This window comes from Capricornis sumatraensis, chromosome 14 (genome assembly GCF_032405125.1).
Source record: "Capricornis sumatraensis isolate serow.1 chromosome 14, serow.2, whole genome shotgun sequence".
Taxonomy (NCBI): Eukaryota; Metazoa; Chordata; class Mammalia; order Artiodactyla; family Bovidae; genus Capricornis; species Capricornis sumatraensis.
The window spans coordinates 10,352,706-10,368,599 of NC_091082.1; the positions used below are offsets into that span (position 1 = coordinate 10,352,706).

Below are 15,894 nucleotides of genomic sequence, written 5' to 3' on the forward strand. Positions count from 1 at the left end.
TCCATAGTTCATCAGGCACTCTATCTATCAGATCTAGGCCCTTAAATCTATTTCTCACTTCCACTGCATAATCATAAGGGATTTGATTTAGGTCATACCTGAATGGTCTAGTGGTTTTCCCTACTTTCTTCAATTTAAGTCTGAATTTGGCAATAAGGAGTTCATGATCTGAGCCACAGTCAGCTCCTGGTCTTGTTTTTGTTGACTGTATAGAGCTTCTCCATCTTTGGCTGCAAAGAATATAATCAATCTGATTTCGGTGTTGACCATCTGGTGATATCCATGTGTAGAGTCTTCTCTTGTGTTGTTGGAAGAGGGTGTTTGCTATGACCAGTGCATTTTCTTGGCAAAACTCTATTAGTCTTTGCCCTGCTTCATTCTGCATTTCAAGGCCAAATTTTCCTGTTACTCCATGTGTCTCTTGACTTCCTACTTTTGCATTCCAGTCCCCTATAATGAAAAGGACATCTTTTTTGGGGTGTTAGTTCTAAAAGTTCTTGTAGATCTTCATAAAACCGTTCAACTTCAGCTTCTTCAGCAGATCAGACATTGCAGAATGAAAGATTCATAAACTTGAAGATAAAACACAGAAACTATCCACAGTGAAACAATACAGTAAGTTCCCTACATACAAATCTTCAAGTTGTGAACTTTCAAAGATATGAACATGCGTTCACATGTCCAATCACATGAGTTAGTTCACTTGTCTGGTGTTTGCTGTCACATGCTTGCATCCTCTGTGAGTGGTTTGCTTTTGTGTACTTTACTAAATAGAAAATAGAATAGTAACAGTATCTATTTCAAGCCTAGGATGCCCAGAAGCAAACATAAAAACAGCAGTGAAGTAGTTGGTCCAGCAATAGGTTAGATGTTTTTAAGGCATGGGACCTACGTGTAGAGTGGTACACGAAGGTTGCCCTGCAGAATGAAATCCATGGGACCTACGTGTAGAGTGGTACAGGAAGGTTGCCCTGCAGAATGAAATCCAGTGTGACTGTGTCATCTCTGACAAGAAAAAAAGACCTACTACCCAGACATCACTGGGTTGTTTTTTCAAGAGTGTCCGTGTGAGCTGGGATCTGTGCCATCAGCATCGCGTGTGAGTGACACTCCAGCTTGCCCTCCATTTCCTGTTCCTGCTGATCCTTCAGCTCTACCGTCTCTCGTCGTTCTCTCTCTCGTAGTCAGTAACTCTTGTCTGTTCACCCGATGCCAGCACCTTGTATGCCAGCTGTTGTACTACTATACTTTTTAAGGGACAGTATTGTAAGATTAAAGGTTTTTTCCTTATTTTTTGTGTTTGTTGTGTATTATTTATGTGAAAACTGTTATGAGCCTATCACAGTACAGGACTATATAGTTGACTGTGTTAGTCGGATACCTAGGCTAACTTTGTTGAACTTACAAACTGGACTTATGAACATGCTCTTGGAATGGAACTCGTTTGTATGTGAGGGACTTCACTGAAAGATTGAAGAGCTCCATAGTGAATTGTGGAATTGTAGGGCAATGTCAAATGATCTAATATATGTGTAACTGGAGTCCCCAAAGGACAGCAGAGTATAGGACCAAAAAAACATTTGAAGAAATACTTAATGGGCGAAGAAAATTTCAAATTTGATGACAACTATAAGCTCGTGGATCCAAGAATCTCACTGGACACCAAGTACAAGAAACATGCCAGAAACTGCGTGAAAGCAGATAATACTCAATTTCTTCAAACCAGAGATTAAGAAAATACTAAAGGTAGGGCAAAAAAACCCAAAGCATATAGAGAAACAAAGATGACAGCATAGTTTTCATCAGACACAAAGCAAATGTGAAAACAGTGGAGTAATATCTCAAAGTACTCAAAGGAAAACAAACAAACAAACTTGAGGTCTATGCCCAGCAAAAATATCTTTCAAAAACAGTGGTAAAATTGACCAATTCAGACTTTAAAAAGTTCAAATAACTCATCACCAGCAGACTCATATTAAAAGAAGTGTTAAAGGAAGTCCTTCAAAAATAAGAGACAAGGTACCAGATGGAAATTTGGATCTACATAAAGGAATGAAGAGTGAAAGTGTTCTTTAAAAGATAGATACAGTTGACTCTTTAACAACATGTTTAAACTAATACAGAGATCCACCCATACATGGACTTTTTTTTTCAATATGTACATACTACGCTACTACATAATCAACAATTGATTGACTCCCTGGATGTAGAACCACAGATATGGAGAGCCAGCTATAAAATTATATGTAGATTTTTGACTCTGCAGGGGGCACAATACCCCAACCTCCACCTTGTTCAAGAGTCAACTGCATTGCTTAAATGAAAAGTAAAAAAATTAACCATGGCCCTATAATATATGTAGAAATAAAAAGTATAACACCAATAGAACAAAAGTTTTTATCTGAAGGAGAAAGGAAAAGTAGAATATAAAAAATACAGAAGTAAAAGTGTACGACAGACTTCTGGTTCAAGATGGCAGAGTGAAAGAATGTGTGCTCATCTCCTCTTACAAGAGCACCAGAATCGCAGCTAGCTGTTGAACAACCATCAACAGGAGGATGCTGAAACCCATCAAAAAGATACCCCATGTCCAAAGACAAAGAAGAAGCTGCAGGATATGGCAGGAGGAGCGCAGTCACAATCAAATCAAATCCCATACCCGCCACGAACTAGAAAACAATAATACCAAAGACGTTCTCCCACTGTTGTGAAGATTCTGAACCCCATGTCAGGTTTCCCAGCTTGGGGAGCCCCAGGGAATCTGACCTTTAGTCCAGGAGGATTGGATTATAGGATTTCCACAGGATTAGGGGAAACAGAAACTCTAGTCTTGGAGAGCACAAACAAAGCTTTGCTTGAACCAAGACCCAAAGGAAAGGAGCAGTGACCCTGCAGGAGACTGAACCAAAACTACCTGCTACCATTGAAGGGTCTCTTGTGGAGGCATGGGTCACCAGGAGCTCCCTACAGGGATGGGGGCACTGGCAGCAGCAGGCCTGGAAGGTCCCCTTCAGCATAAGCCTTCTTGGAGGTCACCATTAACCCTACCATAGAGCACATAGAGCCCAGGGCTGGGGTGCCTCAGATCAAACAACTACCAGTGAGGGAGTGCAGCCCCGCCCATCAGCAGGTAATTGGATTAGAGCTTTACTGACTAAGGCCCTGCCCACCAGAGAAAGACCTAGTCTTTTCCCACCACCAGTCCCTCCCATCAGGAAGCTTACACAAGCCTCTTAGCCTCCTCCATCAGAGGACAGACGGAAGAAGCAAGAAAAACCACAGTCCCACAGCACCTAGAACAAAAACCACATTACACTGAGATGAAAAAGCAGAAAGTTATGTCCCAAATGAAGGGAGGACAATAAGACCCCAGAAAAACAACTAAATGAAGAGGAGACAGGCAACTTTCCAGAAAAAGAATTCAGAATAATGGTAGTGAAGATGATCCAGGCTCTCAGGAAAACAGCGGAGAAAATGCAAGAAATGTTTACCAAAGACCTACAAGAACTAAAGGATAAACAAACAGAGGCGAATAACAGAAGGAATCAAAGGCGGAATAACTGAGACGGAAGAATGGGCAAATGGCCTAAAAGACAGAACGGCGGAAATCACTGCCACAGACCAGAATATAGGGGAAAAAATGAAAGAAAAGGAAGACAGCCTGAGAGACCTCTGGGACAACATTAAATGTACCAGCATTCACATTATAGGTATACTTTATTCTCCCAGAAGGAGAAGAAAGAAAGGACCTGACAAAATACTGGAAGAGATAGAAGCTGAAAATTTCCCTAACATGGGAAAGGAAATAGTCAACCAAGTCTAGGAAGCACAGAGAGTCCCAGGCAGGATAAACCTGAGGAGGAACATACAGGGACATAGTATTTAAACTGACAAAAATTAAAGATATAATATTAAAAATAATGAGGGAAAAGCGGCAAGTAACATTTGTTGACAATGTTTGTCTATATTTGTCGATAACAATGTTGACAAATAACATTCATCTCAAGACTCTCATTGAGATGTGATGGATAAATCAAAAGCATTCCAGGCAAGCAAAAGTTAAGAGAATTCAGAACCACCAAACTAGCTTTATAACAAATGCTAATAGAACACAGGAAACACAAGAGAAGGAAAAGACATACAAAAAATAAACCCAAAACAATTATGAAAATAGTAACAGGATCATACATATCAATAATTACCTAAAAAGTGAATGGATTAAACGCACCAACCAAAAGACAGACTGGCTGGGCAGTTACCATGTGCATACATGCAGTCCCACTCACCACCTCAGCTGGCTTGACCACCCACAAATTGTATGTAATTATTTTATATGGTTAGGTTAATCATGTTCCCGTTATGGCTTGCAATTGTAATTATCTTTTATTTTTTGTCTGGCTATTGATTGTGAAAACTGATAAACATCTGTCCTGTTGTGATTATGTAACTATTACTATTATTATTATGTAACTTAATGCCACTGTATCATGACAAGTCAATAGAAAAATAATAGAATTCTATATCACCAAAACTATCTATTTAATAGAAAACCTGTAATCACTTTTTAAAATCCAGATGTATATCAGAATTATCTTGGAATTTTTTTGAAAAATACAAATGCCCAGATATTGCTTTTTTTTCTCCAAAGCTCCAGATATGTTTCTAATAAGCAGCCATGTTTAGAAACAACTGGACTATATGATGACCTTTTTACTTTTATCCAGTTTGTTTCACTTTTTCTATTTCATATTCAGTGCTCCCATCTCAAGTGGTTTGTTTTCCAATTTCTCATCTCTTTTTTTTTCTTAATGTTCTTTCTCAAGCCTTTATCAAGCATAGTAGAAAAGCTTTTGTATACGTATATATAAATAGTATGTATAATATATATATTTCAGAAAACTTACAAATTTTTGCCTAACTAAAAAAATTATGACATTTTCATTCCCCTTGTTTGACTTAGTATGAATAGAATGCTAGATTTCTAATTTAAAAATATACATATGCAACAAGCAGCAAAGTTTTACTGTATAGCACAGTGAACTATCAGTTTCAGTTCAGTTCAGTTCAGTCACTCAGTTGTGTCCGACTCTTTGTGACACCATGGACTACAGCCCTCCAGGCTTCCCTATCCATCACCAACTCCCGGAGTTCACTCAAACTCACGTTCATTGAGTCGGTGATGTCATCCAACCTTCTCATCCTCTGTTGTCCCCTTCTCCTGCCTTCAATCTTTCCCAGCATCAGGGTCTTTTCAAATGAGTCAGTTCTTCGCATCAGGTGCCAAAGTATTGGAGCTTCAGCTTCAGCATCAGTCCTTCCAATGAATATTCAGGACTGATTTCCTTTAGGATGGACTGGTTGGATCTCCTTGCAGTCCAAGGGAGTCTCAAGAGTCTTCTCCAACACCACACTGTAGTCAATAACTTGTAATAATCTATAATGGCAAATAATCTGAAAAGTAATATATATGTGTATATGTATAACTGAATCACCTTCCTGTGTACCTGAAACATTGTAAGTCAATTCTATTTCAATAAAATATATAAATTAAGGGGAAAAAAAAGTGTATGACATTAGGACAAAGACCAGGAAGAAGGAAAGGGAATTTTCAGGGTGTAAGAGTCTTACCCTGTATATAAAGTGATGTATTAGTGGAATGTAGTACATAATAATTTAAAGATTGGTGTATAAGATAAATCCTGAAGCATTTGCAAAAATTGTAAGACTGATAAGCTAATAGAAGACATGTAACAGAATCATTAAAAATGCCCAATCTGGGGACTTCCCTGGTGGTTCAGTGGTTAAGACTCCACTTTCTAATGCAGGGGATGCAGGTTCGATCCCTGGTCGGGGGACTAATATCCCGCATGTTGGGAGGCAACTAAACTCAGCACTGCAAGAAAGAGCCCGTGGCCACAATGAGAGGCCCTGCATGCTGCAGCTAAGACCCGACACAACCAAAAAACCCAACCTAAAGAAGGGGCAAAGGGAACAAGGAGCACTGAGGCAGACTGAAGACAAATAGCAGCATGGAGACATCCGTCACCAGCCAATAATTGTACTTCGTCAGAATTGTCCAAACACCCCAGTTAACATCAAGGCGGATTGAAAAAGTGAGGCACAATTACATGCTGATGGTCAGTGGTTTCACTTTAATAAGTGGTTTAAATAAGTTAAATGTATTAATAAAATAGTGGGGAAAATGCCCTTCTACCTCTCATACAATATAAAGAAAGTTGGAAAGCCTGTGTAAAGAGCAAACGAAGGAGAGTTCAGAACAAAGCTTATTACCAGTGAGAAGTCAATCTTGTTATAAAGGTCAGAGGGTCACCTCTGTGGAGCTGAGAACTCCACATGTTTATGCTCCTACATATTTACGGCACAGCTTCAAAGTACATGCAAAAGCTGACAAAACGGTGATGGGAAGCAATATTCATAATATAGTCAGATTTCAACACTTCTCAATAACAAAACACACAGAAAACACATGAAACTAATATAATTTTATATGTCACTTATATCTCAATAAAAACAGAAAATAAGGGTATATAAAATTTGAACCATACTATCAACCACTTTAATGTAATTGACATTTACATAGTACTCAGTAGCAGCAGAAAACAGTTTTTCCAAATGCACAAAGGACTTTTTATCAAGCTTGCTCATATTCTGGGCAATAAGTATCAGTATATTAAAAAGGATTAAAATCATGCAAAGTATTTTTGGCAATAAAATTAAATTAAAATTTGACAGCAGAACAGTATCTGAGAAATCTCCAAATATTTGGGAACTAAACACACTATTTCCCCCAAGAAACAACAAAGAAACAAAAAGGGAAATTAGGATTTTGAACTGAATGAAAAGTGAAAATACATCATGGGAGAATTTTGAAAGATACAACCAAGGCAGAACTCAAACAAAAATTTATAGTATAAATGCCTGTACTTGAAAAAGAAAGCTCTCAAATCAATAACCTAAACTTCCACCTTAAACTAGAAAATTAGTGTGTGTGCATGTTCAGTCATGTCTGACTCTTTGCGACCCCCTGCCAGTAGCTGGCTCTGTCCGTGGGATTTCCCAGGCCAGAATGCTGGAGGGGGTTGCCATTTCCTTCTCCAGGGCGTCTTCCCAAACCAGGGATCAAACCTGTGTCTTCCGAATGTCCTACACTGGCAGGCAGATTCTTTACCACTGAGCCACCTGGGCTAGAAAATAAGAATAAGGAAAAATACTCAAAGTAAGGAGAAGAAAGGAAATGATACAGATAAGAATAGAAATCAGTGACATTGCTAAACCTCTAGCTAGACTGATCAGGAAAAAAGGTGACACATTTTACCAATATACCAGTAGCATTTGGGTTTTTTGTTTTTGTTTCGATTACCTGGTTTTTAGGATCTTAGTTCCCTGACTAAGGATTGAACCTGTAGCTTGGCAGTAAAAGCACGGATTCCTAACCACTGTACCAGCAAGGAATTCCCCCAAAAGCAGAACTCTCTAATCCAATCTCTAATCCTTCCAAAGGATGGCTTTACTAGTGAATTACACAAGGAATTTAAGGAAGGGGGGAGAAAAAAACCAACCAATTCCTTACAAAGTCTCCCAGAAAATTGAAGGGAATAGAATGCTCCCTTACTCCAGGAAACCAATTAGTATAATTTTTCACACTAACACACTTTAAAATAAAAAATGTTATCTCCTCAACACTTGCACTGATAAAAAACACTGATAAAATACAGCATCCATTTCTGACAATTATTCAGTTGTTACATCGCTTCTGACTTTGCAACCCCATGGACCGCAGCATGCCAGGCCCCTGTGTCCTCACTATCTCCCAGAGTTTGCGCAAATTCATGTCCATTGAGTTGGTGATACTGTCTAACCATCTCATCCTCTCCTGCCTGTTTCTCCTTTTGTGTTCAATCTTTCCCAGCATCAGGGTCTTTTCTAATGAGCTGGCTCTTTGAATCAGATGACCAAAGTATTGGAGCTTCAGCTTCAGCATCAGCTTCAGCTTCCAATGAATATTCAGAGTTGATTTCCTTTAGGATTGACTGGCTTGATCTCCTTGCACTCCAAGGGACTGTCAAGAGTCTTCTCCAACAGCACAGTTCAAAAGCATCAATTCTTTAGCACTCAGCTAGGCTTAAGCCTACCTTGAAGTATTTTGAGCATTACCTTCAGTTCAGTTCAGTCACTCAGTCATGTCCGACTCTTTGCAACACCATGAACTGCAGCACACCAAGCCTCCCTGTCCATCACCAACTCCCAGAGTTCACTCAAACTCATCTCCATCGAGTCGGTGATGCCATCCATCCTCGGTCGTCCCCTTCTCCTCCTGCCCCCAATCCCTCCCAGCATCAAAGTCTTTTCCAATGAGTCAACTCTTTGCGTGAGGTGGCCAAAGTATTGGAGTTTCAGCTTTAGCATCAGTCCTTCCAAGGAACACCCAGGACTGATCTCCTTTAGGATGGACTGGTTGGATCTCCTTGCAGTCCAAGGGACTCTCAAGAGTCTTCTCCAACACCACAATTCAAAAGCATCAATTCTTCAGTACTCAGCTTTCTTCACAGTCCAACTCTCACACCCATACATGACCACTGGAAAAACCATAGCCTTGTCTAGACAGACCTTTGTTGGCAAAGTAATATCTCTGCTTTTCAATATACTATCTAGGTTGGTCATAACTTTCCTTCCAAGGAGTACGTGTCTTTTAATTTCATGGCTGCAATCACCATCTACAGTGATTTTGGAGCCCCCAAACATAAAGTCTAACACTGTTTCCACGGTTTCCCCATCTATTTCCCATGAAGTGATGGGACCAGATGCCATGATCTTAGTTTTCTGAATGTCGAGCTTTAAGCCAACTTTTTCACTCTCCAGTTTCACTTTCCTCAAGAGGCTTTTTAGTTCCTCTTCACTTTCTGCCATAAGGGTGGTGTCATCTGCATATCTGAGGTTATTGATATTTTTCCCAGCAATCTTGATTCCAGCTTGTGCTTCTTCCATCCCAGCATTTCTCATGATGTACTCTGCATGTAAGTTAAATAAGCAGGGTGACAATATACAGTCTTGACGTACTCCTTGCCCGATTTGGAACCAGTCTGTTTTTCCACGTCCAGTTCTAACTGTTCCTGTTCCTGACCTACATATAGGTTTCTCAAGAGGCAGGTCAGTGCTTGCTTCAGCAACACATATACTAAAATTGGAACGATACAGAGAAGATTAGCATGGCCCCTGCACAAGGATGACATGCAAATTTGTGAAGCGTTCCATATTTTTTCCACACACATATGGACACCTTATCTTTGACAAGGGAGGCAAGAATATACAATGGAGTAAAGACAATCTCTTTAACAAGTGGGGCAGGGATAACTGGTCAACCACTTGTGAAAGAATGAAACTAGATCACTTGCTAACACCACACACAAAAATAAACTCAAAATGGATTAAAGATCTAAACGTAAGACCAGAAACTATAAAACTCCTAGAGGAGAACATAGGCAAAACACTCGCCGACATAAATCACAGCAGGATCCTCTATGATCCACCCCCCCCCCCGAATTCTGGAAATAAAAGCAAAAATAAACAAATGGGATCTAATTAGAATTAAAAGCTTCTGCACAACAAAGGAAACTATAAGTAAGGTGAAAAGACAGCCTTCTGAATGGGAGAAAATAATAGCAAATGAAGCAACTGACAAACAACTAAGCTCAAAAATATACAAGCAACTTATGCAGCTCAATTCCAGAAAAATAAATGACCCAATCAAAAAATGGGCCAAAGAACTAAATAGACATTTCTCCAAAGAAGACATACGGATGGCTAACAAACACATGAAAAGATGCTCAACACCACTCATTATTAGAGAAATGCAAATCAAAACCACCATGAGGTACCACTTCACACCAGTCAGAATGTCTGTCATCCAAAAGTCTACAAGCAATAAATGCTGGAGAGGGTGTGGAGAAAAGGGAACCCTCTTACACTGTTGGTGGGAATGCAAACTAGTACAGCCACTATGGAGAACAATGTGGAGATTCCTTAAAAAATTGCAAATAGAACTGCCTTATGATCCAGCAATCCCACTGCTGGGCATACACACCGAGGAAACCAGAATTGAAAGAGACACATGTACCCCAATGTTCATCGCAGCACTGTTTATAATAGCCAGGACATGGAAACAACCTAGATGTCCATCAGCAGATGAAAGGATAAGAAAGCTGTGGTACATATACACAATGTTACTCAGACATTAAAAAGAATACATTTGAATCAGTTCTGATGAGATGGATGAAACTGGAGCCGATTATACAGAGTGAAGTAAGCCAGAAAGAAAAACACCAATGCAGTATACTAACACATATATATGGAATTTAGAAAGATGGCAATGATGACCCTGTATGCGAGACAGCAAAAGAGACACAGATGTGTAGAGTGGACTTTTGGACTCTGAGGGAGAGGGAGAGGGAGAGGGTGGGATGATTTGGGAGAATGGCATTGAAACATGTATACTATCATGTAAGAAACGAGTCGCCAGTCTATGTCCGATGCAGGATACAAGATGCTTGGGGCTGGTGCACGGGGATGACCCAGAGGGATGTTATGGGGAGGGAGGAGGGAGGGGGGTTCATGTTTGGGAACACATGTACACCCGTGGTGGATTCATGTCAATGTATGGCAAAACCAATACAGTAAAGTAAAATAAAGTAAAAATTAAAATTAAAAAAAAAAAGAGGCAGGTCAGGTGGTCTGGTATTCCCATCTCTTTCAGAATTTTCCACAGTTTATTGTGATCACACAGTCAAAGGCTTTGGCATAGTCAATAAAGCAAAAATAGATGTTTTTCTGGAACTCTCTTGCTTTTTCCATGATCCAGTGGATGTTGGCAATTTGATCTCTGGCTCCTCTGCCTTTTCTAAATCCAGCTTGAACATCAGGAAGTTCACGGTTCACGTATTGCTGAATCCTGGCTTGGAGAATTTTGAGCATTACTTTACTAGCATGTGAGATGAGTGCAATTGTGCGGCAGTTTGAGCATTCTTTTGCATTGCCTTTCTTTGGGATTGGAATGAAAACTGACCTTTTCCAGTCCTGTGGCCACTGCTGAGTTTTCCAAATTTGCTGGCATATTGAGTGCAGCACTTTCACACCATCATCTTTCAGGATTTGAAACAGCTTAACTGGAATTCCATCACCTCCACTAGCTTTGTTCGTAGTAATGCTTTCTAAGGCCCACTTGACCTCACACTCCAGAATGTCTGGTTTTAGATTAGTGACCACACCATCATAGTTATCCATTAAGACTTTTTTGTATAATTCTTCTTGCCACCTCTTCTTAATCTCTTCTGCTTCTGTTAGACCCATACAGTTTCTGTCCTTTATTGCACCCATCTTTGCATGGAATGTTCCCTTAATTTTCTTGAAGAGATCTCATCTTTCCCATTCTATTGTTTTGCTCCATTTCTTTGCATTGTTCACTTAAGAAGGCTTTCTTATCTCTCCTTGCTAGTCTCTGAAACTCTGCATTCAGATGGGTATATCTTTCCTTTTCTCCTTTGCCTTTCACTTCTCTTCTTTCCTCAGTTATTTGTAAAGCTTCCTCAGACAACCACTTTGCCTTCCTCCATTTCTTTTTCTTGGAGATGGTTTTGGCCACTGCCTCCTGTATAGTGTTACACACCTCTGTCCATAGTTCTTCAGACAGAATTTGATTTAGGCCATACCTGAATTGTCTAGTGGATTTCCCCTACTTTCTTCAGCTTAATTCACTTTTGCAATAAAGACCTCATGATCTGAGCAACAGTCAGCTCTAGGTCTTATTTTTGCTGACTATATAGTCTGTCCATCTTCGGCTGCAAAGAATATAATCAATCTGATTTCGTATTGACCATCTGATGCTGTCCAAGTGTAAAGTCATCTCTTGTGTTGTTGGAAGAGGGTGTTTGCTATGACCAGTGCATTCTCTTGGCAAAATTCTGTTGGCCTTTGCCCTGCTTTATTTTGTACTCCAAGGCCAGACTTGCCTGTTACTCTAGATAACACTTGACTTCTTACTTTTGCATTCCAGGCCCCTATGATGAAAAGGACATCTTTTTTTGGTATGAGTTCTAGAAGTTTTGGAGGTCTCTATAGAACTGATCAACTTCAGCTTCTTTGGCATAGTGGTTGGGGCAGAGACTTGGATTAATGAACCAAGATCATTCTGTTGGTTTTGATATTGCATCCAAGTACTGCATTTTGGACTCTTTTGTTGACTATGAGGGCTACTCCATTTCTTCTAAGGGATTCTTGCCCACAGCAGCAGATATAAGGGTCATCTGAATTAAATTTACCCATTCCTGTCCATTTTAGCTCACTGATTTGTGAAGATGTTGATGTTCATTCTTGCCATCTCCTATTCGACCATGTGCAGTTTACCTTGATTCATGTACTTAACATTTCAGGTTCCTATGCAATATTGTTCTTTGTAGCATCAGGCTTGACTTTCACCACCAGACACATCCACAGCCGAGCGTCCTTTTTGCTTTAGCCCAGCCACTTCATTCTTACTGTAGCTATGGGTAACTGCCTCTACTCTTCTCCAGTAGCATATAGGGCACGCCTGGATCTGGGGACTCATCTTCTGGTGTCATATGTTTTTGCCTTTCCATACTGTTCATGGGGTTTTTGGGGGAGGAATACTGAAGTTGTTTGCCATTCCCTCCTCCAGAACTCTTCACTAGGACCCCTCCATCTTGGCTGGTCCTGCATGGCATGGGTCATAGGTTCAGTGAGTTATGCAAGTCTCTTTGCCATGACAAGGCTGTGACTCGTGAAGGGGATAAAATCAGTTATGCTTACATAATCAATTACGCTTACATATTAAGCACACCAAGTTTATTGAAGCGTTTAATTGAAATCAGATTTAATTTACAGTCAAATAAATTGTAATTTGACTATATTTGGTTAAACTGCAGGTGATTTTAGACAGAAAAATATAATGTTTCAATGGATATCAAATTCTGATTCTGTTAACTGAAGTCTGTAATTACTGTCTAAGTTTAATCTCCCAGATAGTTCCTTGTTGTCATGTTACATATTTGTAAAGGTTAACTGAATTATTAAGAAACTACTGTAAACTTGTTTCTAAAGTTATCGCTGCAATCTGTCTTTAAATGAAGGTTAAATGCCTCATGCCCTGTGACCAGGTTCTATCAAAACCTGAGTTATTGTGTTAACAGTACAATGACCCAATACTTAGGAACAAATTCTGTAGTAAAATTGTCATAAAATATGGCTACTCATGACATGCAATACTGCTTGCGGCTAAAGCACAATGTACAATGTTTGTATGACAGTTCAGTATCATTGATAAAATGCCTTTAAGATGCTTCCCCAATCAATATACCTCTGAGCTTGCTCGTGATATCTGATTAGTTTTCTCCCAATATGGATAACTAGGCAAATGTATAAATAAAATGTAAGCCTACCACTGAGAAACAAATATTTAGACCTTTTAAAGGATTTAAAAACAAAACGGGAAAATGATTTTTAAAGATTTTCACATATTGAGGTATGTAAAACCTTGGCCATGGAACCCTATCATCAATAAAATTTTCAGCAACTGGTTGGACTGTATTAGTTGGGCCCCTTACTCTCAGTTGTGACCTTTGTGATCTTAATGTTTGTATTGGTCTTTGTCCGTTTAACCTTTTGGTCAGGTTTATGTCTTCTAGGCTTCAAAAGTTTCAAATAAGACTCCAGGTGGCTCAAGGACTTCAACCCATTCTATCAGAGGGTAACCCAGGTCCCTACAGGTCCCCGGAACAATCAGCAAGGGACTTCTACACCTTTCAGTTCAGTTCAGTCGCTCAGTCGTGTCCGACTCTTTGCGACCCCATGAATCGCAGCACGCCAGGCTTCCCTGTCCATCACCAAGTCCTGGAGATCACTCAGACTCACGTCCATCGAGTCCGTGATGCCATCTAGCCATCTCATCCTGGGTCGTCCCCTTCTCCTACTGCCCCCAATCCCTCCCAGCATCAGAAGCTAAGTTCCGTGGGTCTGTTGCCCCTGTCCATCAGGAAGAAGTTTCAAGATAAGAGACCTTCAACCCCTTAACCCTTAAGAATAAGGGATGTAAAATCCCTCAGAGGAGAATGAGACAGGCTGGGACCTGACCCTGGGTCCCTTTTGCTGTAGTGCTCGCACCTGGACAAATGTCTCCTCTAGCAACAGAATGAGGACGTATAAGGGACTAAAAATAACTGCATACATGGGCGGTTGGGGCAAATTATGAGCAACAAGATACAAAGAGACCAAAAATCCAACAGCCACTTCTGAGGTGTCAGGAGTAAAGGTAGTTTATTGCACATAATCCCTGAACACAGCACCATTAATGGACCACACAGGCCACCCATACATCTCCCAAGCCACCCATACAGTCTGATCCCTAGACTCGTACCTACCCTCACCTCATTTAAGGGACCAGCTAGAGGTCCAGTGGTTGGGATTCCATGCTTCCCGCTGCAAGGGCACAGGTTCCGTTCTTGGTTGGGGAGCTAACATCCCACGTGCCACGTGGCTCGGACAAAAAAAAAGACCAGCTTGCCCCACCCCACTATGGAATAAGCAAGAGAAGCTATTACTTAGTTCTCTCATGAGTCCCAATAAAGTCTTGCCTCACTTTCTTTTTTGGCCTGTTATCAATTTCGGTTGATTCGAGTCCTAGAACCTAAGTAGATAACACTGAGAAGAAATATAATTCTGTTTACTCTTTAAAAAAAATTGAGGTATACACTCTGCAGGGAACATTGATAATAGAGGATGCTATGCATGTGTGTGGCAGGGATTATATGGGAAGTTTCTGTGTTGTTGTTATTGTTTTAGTCATCAAGTTGTGTCCAACTCGGTGACCCCATGGACTGTAGCCCACCAGGCTCCTCTGTCCATGGGATTTGCCAGGCAAGAACACTTGAGTGGGTTGCCATTTCCTTTTCCAGGGGATCTTCCCAACCCCTGTCTCTTGCACTGGCAGGTAGATTCTTTACCTCTGAGGCACCAAGGAGGCCGCAAATTTCTGTATATTCCCCTCAAATTGGCTGTGAACCTAAAACTAGAAGAGTAAAGTCTTAAAAATATTGAGGTACAGTTGATGGAGGAGACTCTTGAGAGTCCCTTGGACAGCAAAGAGATCAAACCAGTAAATCTTAAGGGACATCAACCCTGAATATTCATTGGAAGGACTGATCCTGAAGCTGAAAATCCAGTATTTTGGTCATCTGATGTGAACAGCTGACTCATTGGAAAAGTCCCTGATGCTGGGAAAGATTGAGGGCAGAAGGAAAAGAGGGTATCAGAGGATGAGACGGCTGGATGGCATCACCGATGCAACGGACATGAACTTGGGCAAACTTCTGGAGATAATAAGGGACAGAGAGGCCTGGCATGCTGCAGTCCATGGGGTTGCAGAGTCGGACACAACTGGCTGAACAACAACAACAGCAACAACAACAACAACATAGTTGACGTGCAATATTATGTGAGTTTTCAGGTATACAACATAGTAATTCACAGTTTTTAAAGGTAATACTCCATCCATAGTTTTTATAAAATGTTGGCTATATTCCTTGTATTGTACAATACATTCTTAAAGCTTTAACTTTATTTACTCTTGATTTCTCTGTCTTTATTCCTGACCCTGTGTTTTCATTTTTGTTTCTGGTTCTTGGCTAAACTTGGTTCTGGTTCTGATTTGCCCATATTTGATAAGCTATTCTCAATAGCAACAATTGTGGGTCTGATTTTCTAGCCTGAATATTTGGTTATGTTAGCGTGATAGGAGATTATACACTGTTAGCTAATGATCACAGAATATGGTTTGTTATACTTTTCTGTTTTGAATGCTTTCCTATT

General features: G+C 40.2%; 1 non-coding gene across 1 annotated transcript; it reads left to right on the forward strand.

Annotated features, from left to right (window-relative positions):
• The first annotated feature begins 9,172 nt into the window (after positions 1 to 9,172).
• On the forward strand, positions 9,173 to 9,279 carry LOC138090928 (U6 spliceosomal RNA). The gene has a single exon (XR_011145899.1). It is a non-coding gene; the product is annotated as a U6 spliceosomal RNA (small nuclear RNA).
• The last annotated feature ends 6,615 nt before the right edge of the window (positions 9,280 to 15,894 follow it).